Source organism: Amaranthus tricolor, chromosome 15, assembly GCF_026212465.1.
Source record: "Amaranthus tricolor cultivar Red isolate AtriRed21 chromosome 15, ASM2621246v1, whole genome shotgun sequence".
NCBI lineage: Eukaryota > Viridiplantae > Streptophyta > Magnoliopsida > Caryophyllales > Amaranthaceae > Amaranthus > Amaranthus tricolor.
This window is the reverse complement of record NC_080061.1, coordinates 11384862-11400026: the sequence shown is the minus strand read 5'-3', so window position 1 is coordinate 11400026 and position 15165 is coordinate 11384862.

The window sequence follows — 15165 nt, the reverse complement described above, 5'->3', positions numbered from 1 at the left end:
GATAAAGGATGATATTAATGAAACGTGCAAGAAAAAGAAATATTTATGAAACGTACTAAAAGTTTCTATTATTGGGCTATTTAACCCAAGTATGAGGCTTGTCTCACGGTGAGACCTTCTTATACAAGAATTTGTGTAATTAAAATATGAGAAACACAATTAATGAACCAAGAGACAATTTATGAAGAACAAAACTATTTTTATTAAAGGATGATTACTAAGAAAACAAATAAAGTTTTGCAATGAAAGGTTAAATAATACAACTAAAGTAATTCAATAACAAGATTTTCAATAACAAGAAACTAACTTCTGGAGAAAGCTTATAATTCTTAAAGGATTATTAATGAAAATGCTTAATGAACAGCAAAAGCAACTAAAAATAAGGAAGAAGGAACAAGAAGAAGAGGTAGAAGAGGAAGGAGGTTTTAATCTCCTTATTTATACCCCACAAAGAGGCTTAACCTAATTTCCCTCCTTAATCACTAAATTAACTCTATAAAGTTAATTAAAATAAAGATAAACTAAAATAATACAAAACTAAAGTAATGTGAACATATAGAAAGTTACGACCAAAAGAGTAAACATATATCAAATTTCATCTTAAAACTTTAGCATTTTGAACAATCTTCTACTATTTTACTAATTTTCTTCGTAAAACATCTTCAATCGATCTAAAATTCCCTTAGTAAACTCCATCATCATTAAAACCATATGAAGTTTGCTTAAAACAATCAAATCCACTTAAAATCAACATGAATAACCAAATTGGGTAAAGTAGCAAAAATCTTCAAAATAAGCACGAAATTACTTACGACTATCCTTAAGGAGTATAAGATGATATGAATAAGTGAAAATAATTGCATTATCAAACTCTTCTATGCTTAATCTTTGCTCGTCCTCAAGCAAATCATGGTGAAAAATGAAAAATCAGGTTAAGACATGGTGTCTAAATCCTAAACTACTTATTATCCTCTCTTTCCTAAACTTCTCTAATACCCGGTGTTTGCCCAGAGTCCAAATATCCTTACCACTTGTCCCCTTCACTTTACTAACACTAACACAACACAAATAAAATAAAAACAAAAAGTACCCAAATCCTAACATTCAACCTCCTTATATCTCTTAAAGAACATGGAAAAAGAAAGAGTTTTTATACTTATTCCTCAGATGGTGACCTACCCAAATATCTACCTTATAGCTCCCGCTTCTTATGTCGCCAACTCGATGTACAAATGAGATGCATGAACCATTTTTTTCTCACTTCATCTCTCATTTTTCCTAGGAAATCATTTTTGAGTTTTTCATTCTAGCCATTCATTAATTTTTCTAAGTGATCTCACTTGCTCACCCACACAATGCCACTCTTTTGTTTAGGTTCCCCTTTTGGATTTTCAACCTAGTCTGGCTTTTCTTTTTTTCTTTTTTTCATTTCCCTTTTTAGCATAAGAGTAGTACAATCTCAGAACAAATAATGAAAATGCAATCAAAGTGCATGCAAAGATCAAACCAATTAGGATCTTTAGTAATATTGAATACAACAGATTAAAGCATAATAGAAAATGCATAGCTAACTGATGAAACTTCAATGATGAACTAGAATAACACAATCAGTTGCATCACTACCCCTTATGACATGAAACACCGGTTCCCCTTATGCTTCTCCAAAAGTAAGACACTTTCTATCTTAATCTCCTTTACTCTCATAGAATGATCTCACTTTGAAGCCCAAAAAAATCTCAAATCCCATGTCGACCTCATACCCATCCCAACACAACATGACCACAGCCAAAACTTAGTGGAAACAAACAAACACCCAAACTCCAAACATTTTGGCTCAAATAATGAAGCTTTTGGATCTCACAATCCAAGAACTGTATTGGCATAAAGATAATGGGGACTAATTTTTGTTTACAAATTTTTTAGCTCAGATTAACATTAAATGGTTGAAAAAAAGGTGATATGCGATAATCTAAATATGGATGGTTAGGTGGCTTAGGGTATGACAATTTAGTGCAGCTAGAATTATAGTGAAGATAGGGATATGGATAGAAATGTACCTCCAAGCGCCGCTACAAAAGATAAATAACAACAGCAGCAGATGAACAATCACTCTTTTTTTGCCCAGACCGCATACACAGGTTATCGGCTATCATTCTCTTTTTTTCAATTTTTGTTTTTTTTCTTTAGTTTTTTAAAATGGTGGGTGTTAAGAAAAGCAATAATAAAAAATTCTAATCTAGGAAACAAGTATAAAATTCTAATCTAAGAAAGGAATAAATTTGTACTAGGAAAGAAAAAAAAAGTACAACTAAATAAGTGTAGACTTAACCCCCCCCCCCCCCCCCCCCCCCCCCCCCCCCTGAAGATGAAGAAACTCAGTATCAAAAGAATTAACCACTGCTAATGTTTCTTCATTATAGACTCTATTACCCTCTAACATTACATCAATTGCATCTACTTCACATTCCCAAATAGATTTGGAATGCCATTCCTCATTAACACAGTTGGGATGGTCAATAATGGACTCACGCTCAATGGGTGGTGAATGGATGAGGGGAGATGGGGAGACACAATCATAAGAAGTAATATCATAAGACTCAATAGCATCAGACACTAAAGACCCTACTTCGTCGTTATCAATAAACATGTTATTAACTGCAAAATTTTCACCATATAACTCCTTTACCTCCTCACCAATATGACTCTTATAAGATGAATTAAGATCTTTATTACTACTAACATATGAATGCATATATTTCGACCTCTTGCTCTAACGCTAGAGCACAAAGTCTCAAAAATTCCTTTGGCAAGGTTTCAACATCATTAGCATAAGTCATATCAAAAGATTCATACATCATTATAGAAGGAACAATAAATGAGCTATCGCAAGATAAATCAATGGGCAAGTCAAAGTTATTAAGATTATCACCTTGTTCCATAGGAAAATGTAGCTCACCCACATTACCCTTTGAAGAAAGAGAATCATCAAGCACAACTGTAGCACCACTGGTTTTCTCATTGTCCATTACCATATGATTGATAATTGCTTGACTACGAGAAAGACTAGCTGATTGCTCAGCCAATTGATGCTTGATCATTATTGATGCTACTCTAGAAAGAGATTCTTGACGTTGTTCATCCTACAAACACTGAGCATACATATTGCAAAAGAAGCCCCAACGTTAACTATCATCCATGTTAAGAGTCTAACCATTACCCATATAGTCGGCTAGACTCAAAGATTCGGGTTCATTCCCTCTTAATTCACATGGCTCAAATCCTCATAGTAAAAAGTGTAACCACAACAACACAAGTATTCCACATAATTTTGAAATCTGGAGAAATATGCGTGGAATCGCTCACCTTCATATTGCGGAAAAGAGAACATAATCATATATAAAAATGCAGAACATTATTTTAAAAATAATAAACAAATAAATAAATTATTTACAACAACACAAGAGAAAAATATATGCAATAAAAATTAACAAGTCAATTATATGTTGCTTCCCCGCCAACAGTGCCAAACACTTGATGTGAAATTTTGTTTAACCGCATGTGCATGGTAAACGTGTAGATGCGGGTCGAACATGAGGATGTTAGGACAAGGAATTTACTATCTCTACTAAATATATTGCATGAACAGCATTAAATGATTAATTGATTATTATCTAACAAACTAAGAATGCAATAAAAATTGGTTTTAAACTATACAATGTAGAAATCTAGGGCGTCGGGAATCCTCTAGATTCTTGTATGATAAAATTTCTATTAGTGTCTAGAAAATTTCATATTAATTATGTGATTAAATAAGATCTTGTTAATCTCAAACTCTCGCTCTATTGATTGACTATTAGAATTAGACCCTATTAATTAACTCAATTCGCACACGCTAGTTTTACTGAACGAACTAATAAGAATTTAACCAAAATTTACCCTAAAGCAAAGTGAATTCCAATCTCACACACTAGTTCTTTTGATTATTCCAACAAAGCATATCAAATTTAGGGTTATTAGCACAATTTAATCAGTTTAATTCTACTTTATAGACACTTTAATGGTCAAATCATACTTGAATTATAGGTTCAAACCCTAACCCTATAAAAAGGATCTACTCACTACTCATGATAAAAAATAAATAAAAACCCTAGAAAGATACTAAGCATGATAACGGATGATATTGATGAAACTTGCAAGAAAAACAAATAATTAAAATATGAAAAACACAAATAATGAACCAAGAGACAAATTATGAAGAACAAAACTACTTATATTAAAGGAAGGATGATTACAAAGAAAACAATTAAAGGTTTGCAATGAAGGTTAACTAATACAACTAAAGTAAATTAATTATATTAGAGGAAGCTTACAATTCTTAAAGGATCAATGAAAAAGCTTAATGAAGTGTAAAAAAAAAGAACTAGGAACAAGAAGAATGGGAAGAAGAGGAAGGAGGTTTTAGTCTCCTTATTTACCCCCCCCCCCCCCCCCCCCAAAGAGGCTTAATCATATTTCCCCTCCTTATCCACTAAATTAACCCTAAGAAGTTAATTAAAATAAAGATAAACTTAAATAATACAATTAAAGTAATGTGGAAAGGGCTGCACTGAATTCCAGAAGCAAAAGCCTACAAGGCGGCCTCTTCCACGACCTATAAGCCGAGTCGACTTTTTATGCTGACAATTGCAGTAAACTTCAAATAATTGTTATTTCTTACTCGATTGTTGGAATTGGGCATATAATATACCATTGAAAAGCTCTTTAATTTTACTTTTCAATTCCGAAAACCTTGCATTAATACGATATTCATATCAAATGTTATGACAAAAGAGTGAGCATTTCATCTCAACACTTTTGCATTATAAACAATCTTCTACTCTTTGCTCATTTTCTTTGTAAAACATCTTCAATCAAGATAAAATTCCCCTAGTAAACTCTGTCATCAATTAATCCATAAGAATTATGCTTAAAACAATCAAAACCACTTGAAATCAACATGATTAACCAAAATGGGTATAGTAGCATAAATCCTCAAAATAAACACGAAATTACTTACAACAACTATCATTAACGAGTATAAAATGATATAGATATGTGCAAATAATTGCAATTATCACTTATATAGCTTTATACAATCTCCAACGATCACCCTAACTGCCACAAATCAACCCTTAATCTTTACTGTTATATCTTCTACTCTCTTTAATGATAGCTTAGGTCATCTCAGGATTTCTATCTTAGATTATCTCAAGAAGCAAAATCGTTTTTCGTATTCAAATATAAAGAACATATTATGCTCTTCTTGTTCTTCAGGAAAGCATATTCAATGACCATTTCTTAATTAATGAATATTACTTATTATTTTGTGCTATCATGTATTAAATTGTTCTCAAATGTTGCTGAGGTGAAATTTGTTCTCAATTGTTATCAAATGATACTCCTCTCAATTTGGTATGTTTGTTCTAAATTTTTCATTATTCATATGGTTAGTTAACTTGGTGTTTTTGTTCTCGTTTTCTTTGATAACTTCTTTTTACTAACCTCGACCAGTAACTTACAGCAATTACTCTTTCATGTATTAAAATGTGAGTTTTAGATAGCAATGCTTGCATGCACTAATCTAATAAAATGAACTAAATGTGATTTTTTGCTTTGTATGTTTATGCTTTTACCTTTGATTGAATTATCAACAGCTTGCAATTGTGAAGGGAGAAGTTAAAAGATATGATTATTAAAGAGCCATTGTGTTCAGTTGACGATTATTTTTCGCCAACTGATAATGAGCCAATGAGTTAACCTCCTCAAATTTTTTGTTTTGTTTGAGAAAAAAGTAATGCAAAACATCTATGTGAGAAATGAGAAATGAGTGCATGTAATCTTTTCATTAGTTTTAGACATTATTTCTCTTATTCAAATTGGTCTAATAATGATGTATTTGAGTGCCAATTATATGGAATATGTAAAGATGAGAACAGACTATTATAAATGCTTTACTGAAAATCACTTGCGTTTCTGAGTTAATCTTTATATAATTAGTTTTACATCATACACTGTGTCAGTTGAAGTTAAAGTCATTACTTTTGTTGTTGTGTTAAGGCTAGTACGAGGGTTTGCAATGCATTGCTTTCAAATTGCAATGGTTGCTATGTTGCAGTGTGCTGGCAGGCAATCGAGGAGATTGATTATAGGGTTGTTGTTGAGGCAATTGTTAATGTGTCAAGAAAGGACACTAGGGTTTTAACAACAACGTCAAAGTGGTTTATCGGCATGCAATTGGTGCGCAATTCTTTTAGACATGCATATATACAAAGTTTGGTTAGTAGTACAGAAGATGTGTGTTTTTCACTTGTAATTTTTGGCTTGAAAGACTAGACTATAAACAAATGTTCGAAATTTTATTAGACATGCATATATAGGTGTTTCTCTTGTAATTAAAAACTGAAGATATAAATATAGGGAAATGCCACGTGGTTACCCTGACGTACTGGGTTTTTCACGTGGTAACTAAAGTTTTTTACACAAAAAACGTTTAAAAACATTAGTTTAGTAAGATTAAAGCATCATGTACAACTAAAGAATTTTAACTTATTTCCCTAATTCAACACTGCCAACAACACATTTCCTTCTAATTCTCATAAATTTTCAAATTTGAAACACAAATTCAATGAAACCCATATCCAAAGATCACAAAATCGAGCTCTAAATAGTGGTGGATGAAGGTCGTCATTTTCTGCCCCAATTTCGTGTCGTTTACGGATTAATTGAAAGTTAAATTTGTTGAATGTATTGGATTGTTTAATTTAAAATCGATTGCTAGATTGTTGAATTTCTTTACAAATTACTGTAACTCTTCAATCTTACTAAGTTGTATTTGAACACCCCTTTGCAATTGAGTATGATCTTCATGAAGGTGGAAGAAAATTCGAAAAGAATTCATTTTAAGCACAGTGGTTTGATGAGGAATCCTAATTTGATAGTAGAAGGAGAATTGAATGAACTAGAGTTTAAATTTTGGGGGAAATGTGATTTGGGGGAAAGATGAGAAATTTAGGGTTTATGTTTTGGGCAAAATATAAATTTCTTATGCAAGGAGATTTGCTAAAAGGATTAAATAGATGTATATGATGCTTTAATCTTACTAAACTAATCTTTTCAAATGTTTTTGTGTAAAGGGATCACGGAGGATGACTTGGGTAAACCATAGTTTTACTGCGTGGATTTTTAAAAAACTTTGGTTACCACGTGCAAAATCCAATATTTCAGGTTTACCACGTGCAATTTTCCTAAATATAATGATAATACTAGATATATATTAGTTTGTGATAGTTTCTACATTGTTGATTCTGTATAAATAATATAATGATAATATTTAACAATGATTTTAGTTTGTTGCCAAAAAAATTTGGAGTCATGAAAAATGATGCAAGTAATTTGCAACAACATAGTCGTTGGAAAAAAAAATAGAAATATCAATTATTACCTAGTTTTTTCCGTACATTAGAGTCGTTGCAAAAAATAATTATCATGTCATGCAACAAGAAAAGTTGTTGTGAAAAATGGATTTTTAACAATGATAATTATTGTTGCCAAAAACATAAAAGTTTTGGCAAAACTTTCTTCTCATTGTAATAATGGCGTAAGGAATTACAATGACAAATCTTTTGCAACAATAAAAGTTCATGAAAAAAAAAAATCAAACTTTTACAACTAAGTCATTGCCAAAACTTTTAGCTATGGTTGTAACCGCAACAACTAAAGTCGTTGCAAAAAACATGTTTAGCAACGAAAATCAATTATTTGCAACGACTTTTGTTGTTATTAAAAATGATTTTTCTTATGGTGAAATTTATGAGTTTTGGAGGCATGAAAATACTAAACATGGAATTGAATCAAAAAAAGAAGAAAAGAAACTCAAAGTCCAAAACCCCAAAGGTTTGGAGGCAAAAATCTGACATGTATTACTATTTGAATTATAACTTAAGATACATAAGTCAAAATTCAACAACATTAGTGGCGTTGGTAACATATTTTCAAGACATTTTTAACGATATATTAAATGTAAACGGACACTTGAGAAATCATTTTACACAGTATCCCTTAATCCACACAGGCCAAGCTCAATATGGGAATTTATTAGGATTTTGACTAGTAAAGATTAATTACCATTATTTCTATCATTTTTCAACTAATTATCTATCTTTTCCAATTAGGATTAGGTTCATTTTATATGTTTTGTCACTATATGTATATAAATCCCCTCTTGTCACTATATTTTCTTAAGTATTTTTCTAGAGTTATTCTAGTTTTCATTATAGTATTCTTAATCTACATTTTTGGTTTACTTAATTTATATTTTGTTATTTATAGTATCATGATTGGGTTTTAAATTATTTGTTTTTTATTTTCCGTCATTATTTGTAAGTAGATTTCCCATCTAGAATAGAGAGATTAATCCCAATTTAAATATGGATTAATGAAAGTATTAATAAAATATGGGTCTGTAATTAAAATTGGGCTTACTAGTCCCGAGTTAAATCTTCTTTGAAAACTTATAAAATACCAAGAGTCTGAGAAGAGCAACTTAGATTAAAAACTAAATTAATTTATAGATACCAAGTAGTAATAACTGTTCATATGAGAAGTGGGTGATTCTTGATATCCTAAAATTTCATTATTTAGATTACATCCTTTTATATTGCAAATATTAGTAGTTTAATAATAAAAAATTCACCTTATATTTTATTTTCTTACTGCGTGACATCTAGAGTAACGCAAAGATATATTTAAATTACCTTCGTTGTGTTTGACCTATAACTACACGTACATTGTATGCTTGCAGTAATATAATATGAACTTTTTTTTTGCATAATTATATCTTAATATATGTCATTGAAGTATGAATTTTTTTTTTTCCCATGTTCTCTCTATATAAATTAAGGTTTTTTGGATTTTAGGATTCTTTTTTTTGATTGTTGGTGGAATTTTTTAATTCTACGTTTTTTTTTTCAATTATGAAATCGTTTCATGTTCTTTGTTTTAATAATCCAAAATTGGCTTGGTTTGTACAAATTTCATAATCATGCCATGACTATTAATTGTGGGATGAAATCGAGTTATTGGCTTTTATATTCATTTTATTTGTGTTCTTTTTGCATTATTTTATATTAATATGATTCAATTATGAATTTTTTCAGACCAGATTCTGATTTTGTCTGATCTATGATTTTTTTTAAAATATTTTCCAACTTAATATATTTGATAATGCAAATATTTAATACCTATGATCACCAAATATAATAACTCGTAATTACTTGATTGCATGACATCAACATAATTAAAGCATTTATTACCATTAAGAAAACTACATCTTGATATATCTAAGTAGCGACCTATTTTAAAAGATAAAAAAAACAACGATGATACCATCTCTATTGGATTAACGCTGATACACTTATAATCTCAAATGATTATTGATAACCCTAAAGCCATCACTTACAATTATAAAGCAACCAATTTTAAAGTCCTAAAGTGATCACTTATGATTTTAAAGTGCTCACTTATAAGTTTAAAGTGATAACTTATATTTTTAAAGTGATAAGTTTTTAATGTATTAAAATAATCACTTATAACCTTAAAGTGATTACCTTACAATCTCTAAGAAATAAATTAGATAAATAAGTTGTAATATAGATTTCTCTCAGGGTTAGATCGTTTCATTATAACTTACTGAAATATTATTGATCTAAACTCATTTTTTATTGATTTAAAGTGAATTGAATACAAACTAATTAAGAATATTAATATCAAAAAGAAAGTCATCATCATTATCATACCTAATAAATCTTACGTATCGCAAGGATCAAGAGGCAGGGGGACAAAAGTCTATATCCATACCCCTCCAAAGAAAAGACAGGAAGGATATGGTCCAAAAAAAAAAAAAGACCTTGAAGTTCGATACCAATAATTCTCTTATACTTCTATATATATATATATATATATATATATATATATATATATATATATATATATATATATATATATATATATATATATATATATATATATATATATATATATATTCTCATAGCCAAATGATGAAACCTTCTCCCATTGATACACAAATATTGAACAAAATAACAGTTATATTTAGCTTCTAAAAGTATGTAATCATTTGCAGATTCCTTAACCAAGTTACACAATTTGATCAACTTACGTTCTTCCAAACAAACCATGGCAATAGTGATGAAAGCTCTAAGACAAAGTGCATCATTAGTGAATGCTAACCCATGCTTCTTTAAACCATCAAGCATTTGATCATAGAAAAGCTCTTGCATTAAGGATATATTAAGGATATATGGCATTAATTTTATAAGTATAAATCTAAAAACAATGTTAAGAAAAAGCAAAAATAATTAAACAATTCATGCAAATTCTCAATAAGGCCAAAAATTTATATTTCTTGGTTTCTCTAGAATCATGTATGAGTAGGGTAAGAGGAAGTGTTCGTCTTGGACCCCAACATATAAAAGTTTTAGTATACCAATGTATATGCTATTGTTAACGATTTTCCGCCCTTAGGCCACTAAAACTCAAAACTAGGATAAAGTTTCGTATTATAGTGAAATATAGTAAAATGACGATCCATTAACTATAGTATAGTGACTCATCAAATATGAGCAGTCTTAATTTAAGTGAAGTGGCACATAATGTGTTGTTGGAAACAATTTATTTATTACACAAGGGTAATGTTGATTGCATCCGAACCTCAAACATGAAAATTCAAATAGTTTATGTAGTGCAAGTAAGTCCACATATTATATACTTAATGATAATGAAAAGAAGGTAGGCATGGTAGGAACAAAGAGTTTATCATAGATAGGAAGAGAAAGAAGGATGGTAATCCTAGGTATGACTTGAAGAGAAGCTGGTGAGATTTCAAACATAGACCCAATTATAGATCTATTCATAGTGTTGGCTTGTTTGATGAAGAAAGTATGAACTTATGGAACTATTATTGCATATTAGTCTTAGGATCATCTTTACTTCTTCAAGTTCCTTTACTGAACACGGTCTCCATCCATTTCTTCTACTTTTGTTCATTAAATCTTTGTCATCCATGATCGTTCCTTTCTCTAGACATCAGCAACACTAATCATAATTGATTAATACAAACACTAAAAGATAATCGATCAACATTCACTCAAATTCGATTCAATATCTAGCCTAACTAAACCCACTCGTGTGATGGAATTACTTCAACAAGTATATGTTATTTTATCCATGAGGCTGAAGATAAAATGTTATTTTATATACTTTTATTAACAATAGTACGAATAAAAATATTAACATGTCAATGTATTGCTAAGCTGTGAAAGATACGCAACGGCTTAAGATTTATATGTAGTAGTAGGAAGCAGCAACAAACTAGAGATGAAAAGGTATTAATGGCTTTATATGTTAAGCTATAAAGCGTACCTTGGCTGTTCAAGAAACAACCAATTCAGATGTGTAAATGCTACTCCCTCTATTTCACTAGTAATGTCCCATTTGCTTTATGCACTTTATCTAACGCACTTATTTAATATCTTTAATTATGCGCAATTAAAAATTATGGAAAGTTGATATGAATAATCCTTGCATTGAGACGAATCAAACAAGATACCACTTGACTATATTTTAACTTATAGATTAATAATAAAATACAAATTAAAAGTAAGAGATAAATAATGTTCAAAAAGCAAATGGGATATTACTAGTGAATTGGAGGGAGTATAATATTATTGTCAATGAGCTGCTTGTTTGATGAAAAATAAAATATACATCAAAACAAAAACAATGGTCATCTTTTAAAGCGAAAGGAGAAGATTGATGAATGCTCTCAAATCTTTTACCAAATTTATGTACAGGTTGGTAATATAACATTATCATTGAACACATTTATTAAAAGTCACAATCAAAGCTTTTATCGATTCGGTAGCATCATAAGGTTCGATAACTAACAACAAAGATTTCTAATTTCTGAAACAGTCGTATTATTAGAAGATTTTATTAGTCGTTTTTAGCGCCTAATTTTTCTTATATATTTGTTCGTTACTAATTATAATTTAATTAGTGATGGTAGTAGTTTGAAAAATCTCTACAATGATTAGAAACTTGTTAATTCGTAACGTGATTATGAATCGTAACAAGTAACGTAAACTTTGGAGGTAAAACTTAAAGTTGAGCAACTACCCATAACAGTTCGAAAAAAAAAAAAAATTTTAATTATTACCCAAGTATATTATATAACCATGATGGGAGTAAATTAAATATTTCTTACATATACAAGTGATTTTTAAACATGAAGTACAAGTTACATAACTTGTTACATGTACAACAATTTTTACCCAAACTTTAAACTATCTTAGATAAACCTTTCTTATACCATAATAGACCAAATTGAGGACAAAAAGCACTCCAAATCAGCCCCAAAACAGCAGCCCCTAGCTGCCATACTAGCCCTCATTTAGCCCCAAAACTCACTTACACACTCCACCAAACTCTCTACCCAAAGCCCCTATTGTTCTTACCCAAAAACACCATCATAACAAGCATGCAAACATGATAAATTAAGACATATTTGCTGTCCATATTTTCAGCTCCATCAACCTTCTTTCACTCCTCATTTTACTCCTTATTTCATCCATAAGCATAGTTGAAGTTCAATCTTACAATTCCTAGCAAAAACACCTTCTTTTCTCATTAAATCTTCTTCAAAAACCCATCTAAAACTTCTGAAAATTTATGTTTATAAACTCAAATCTCCCATAAAAATAATCTTCATCTTAAGAGCTTTCCATAGACACCAAACTTGAAGAAATCCACCAAGTATAGAGTAAGTTATGTTCATTTCTTTATTCCACTAGTTTTTGTTAAAACTTGTTCATGTAAAACATATTTTTTTATGAATCTTTCTATAAACTCAGATCATTATAACATGAGTATTTTATCTCTAAACTAAGAAAATCATCATTTATAAATCTATGAAAATAGGCCATAATAGAAAGTAAGAAGATGTATTTCTACAAACATATAAATTTTGTTACTTAAAGGATTCAAGTAAAATTATGAGACTTAACTAAGTATGTTGCTCAACATAATAAGTATACTCCAAATATGTTAAAATCATCACAAGTATTAGTTTAACAACTCTAACTAGGAAAAGTTAAGTGCATGTTAGAAATCCAAAATTATTATTGATTTTTGGATGAATGCAATATGTTTAGTTGAAGAGTTGGAGTTGAGGCTTGAAGGGCAAGGAACTGAAGTTAGAACCACTTCTAAAAACGCGTAGGAGCTTACGGAATAATTATATAGGCTTGGAGTCGAGGTATGTCACTTGGGGTGATTTTTAAAGGATTTAAGAACAAGTTGGGAAAGTTTGTGTATAAACTTTTTTTTAAAAGAAAAAAAAATAAATTCCCAAAGAGAAGTTCTTAAATCTTGATAAATGATGTCAAAATGATGAATTTGAGTATGGAATAATTTATTACATGTATTATTATTGTGGGCATCATGCATGTTGATTTTATAAATTATTGTATGTTTAAAGGCATGTTTAACACTACTTTGTGAAAGTTATTGTGATGGAAATGATTATATGAATTTGAAAATATTTGAAATTCATTTTAAAAGAAATTTCCAGTAGCTATATGTTAAGAAAATTTCTTTGATACTTTTTGTTGAGATTATTCGTTAAATTGACATTTTAATGGATTTTAAGGTGTTAAATACTCTTATTATAAAACATGGTATTAGATGAACTCTTCATCATCAAAAATAATTAATAAAAATATATTATAATGTCTCCAACAAGATTTGGCCAGAATATATTTAGTTTTGAATTTTTTTATGATTTTTGAATAATCGTTAAATTGTTTAACGGTAAATTATAAAATGATAAAATATAAAATAATTACCAAACAAAGACATATGGACTTGAAATTTTTATCACATACTCATATGGACAGTAGGTAAAATTGGTAAAAGTTTGGGAAGGTTTCGTTGACATTTAAGGACCTTAATAATTTTTACTCGGTTATTAATAATCGGTAAGTTTGAAAACGGTAAAATATAAAATAAATACTAAATAACGTCTTTTGGACATGAAACTTTTATGAGACACTTATATAAACAGTAGATACATGTTGAAAAATTTATATTGATTTTCGTAACTATATATGGTCTTAAATAAATTTTATTCGGTTTATCGGTAAAATAACAATATTAATTATTAAAAATACCCCAAATGATTTTTAATGGTTATTTAAAATTTTATACCCCTTAAAAAAGTTTCTGAAATATCATATAATTTTTATAATATTTTATTCGGACTCAAATAATTTTAAACCTATTTTATTCTATATATCGATAAAATATCTATACAAAATAATAAAACATCATACATGATTTTTTATAAGTGTAAATGGCCTAATAAACATGTTATATGACTTCTGGAACTTTGGTATAATTTTACAAAATAAATTATTAATTATTTACTAATTTATCAAATTAATAGAAAATGTTTATTTATTAAAAAGTGTAATATTGTTAAATAAATTTGGGTAAAAATAAATCTATATCAAAAATTTATAATTATATTAATAAACTACTGCCTCATAGTCTAAAATAATTTTAAATTAGATGGTTTATAAAATTTTACGGATTTAAGACACCATTTAAATAACGGTAAATACCCAAATTGTCGAAAATAATTGTAAAATCGTTATAAATTCGCATAACCAATTATAATCTGATGGGACAACCTTAAATTCATTTTAAATAAGGTATTATAATGACTTGATTAATTTGGGCCTTGTTGGAGAATTAATATGTACTTTGCAAATCAATTATCGATTTTATTACCGGCAAAACTATCTTGTATTTAAGAAAATAGTGTTTTATGAAATCTTCTGTCGTAAAGATTTTATAGACTTATGAATCATATTCTAGTTGTTTTGAATGAATTTCAAAACCCTTTAAAGTTATATTTACTTTAAGAAAGATTGAAACGAAACATTTTAGTGGTTTCCTAAAAAAAAATTGTATTGAACTTTAATCACTTTTTGTTACGATGCATTTCCATACATGTTAGTGATGCCCCAATATAATACAAAGGTTATGTTT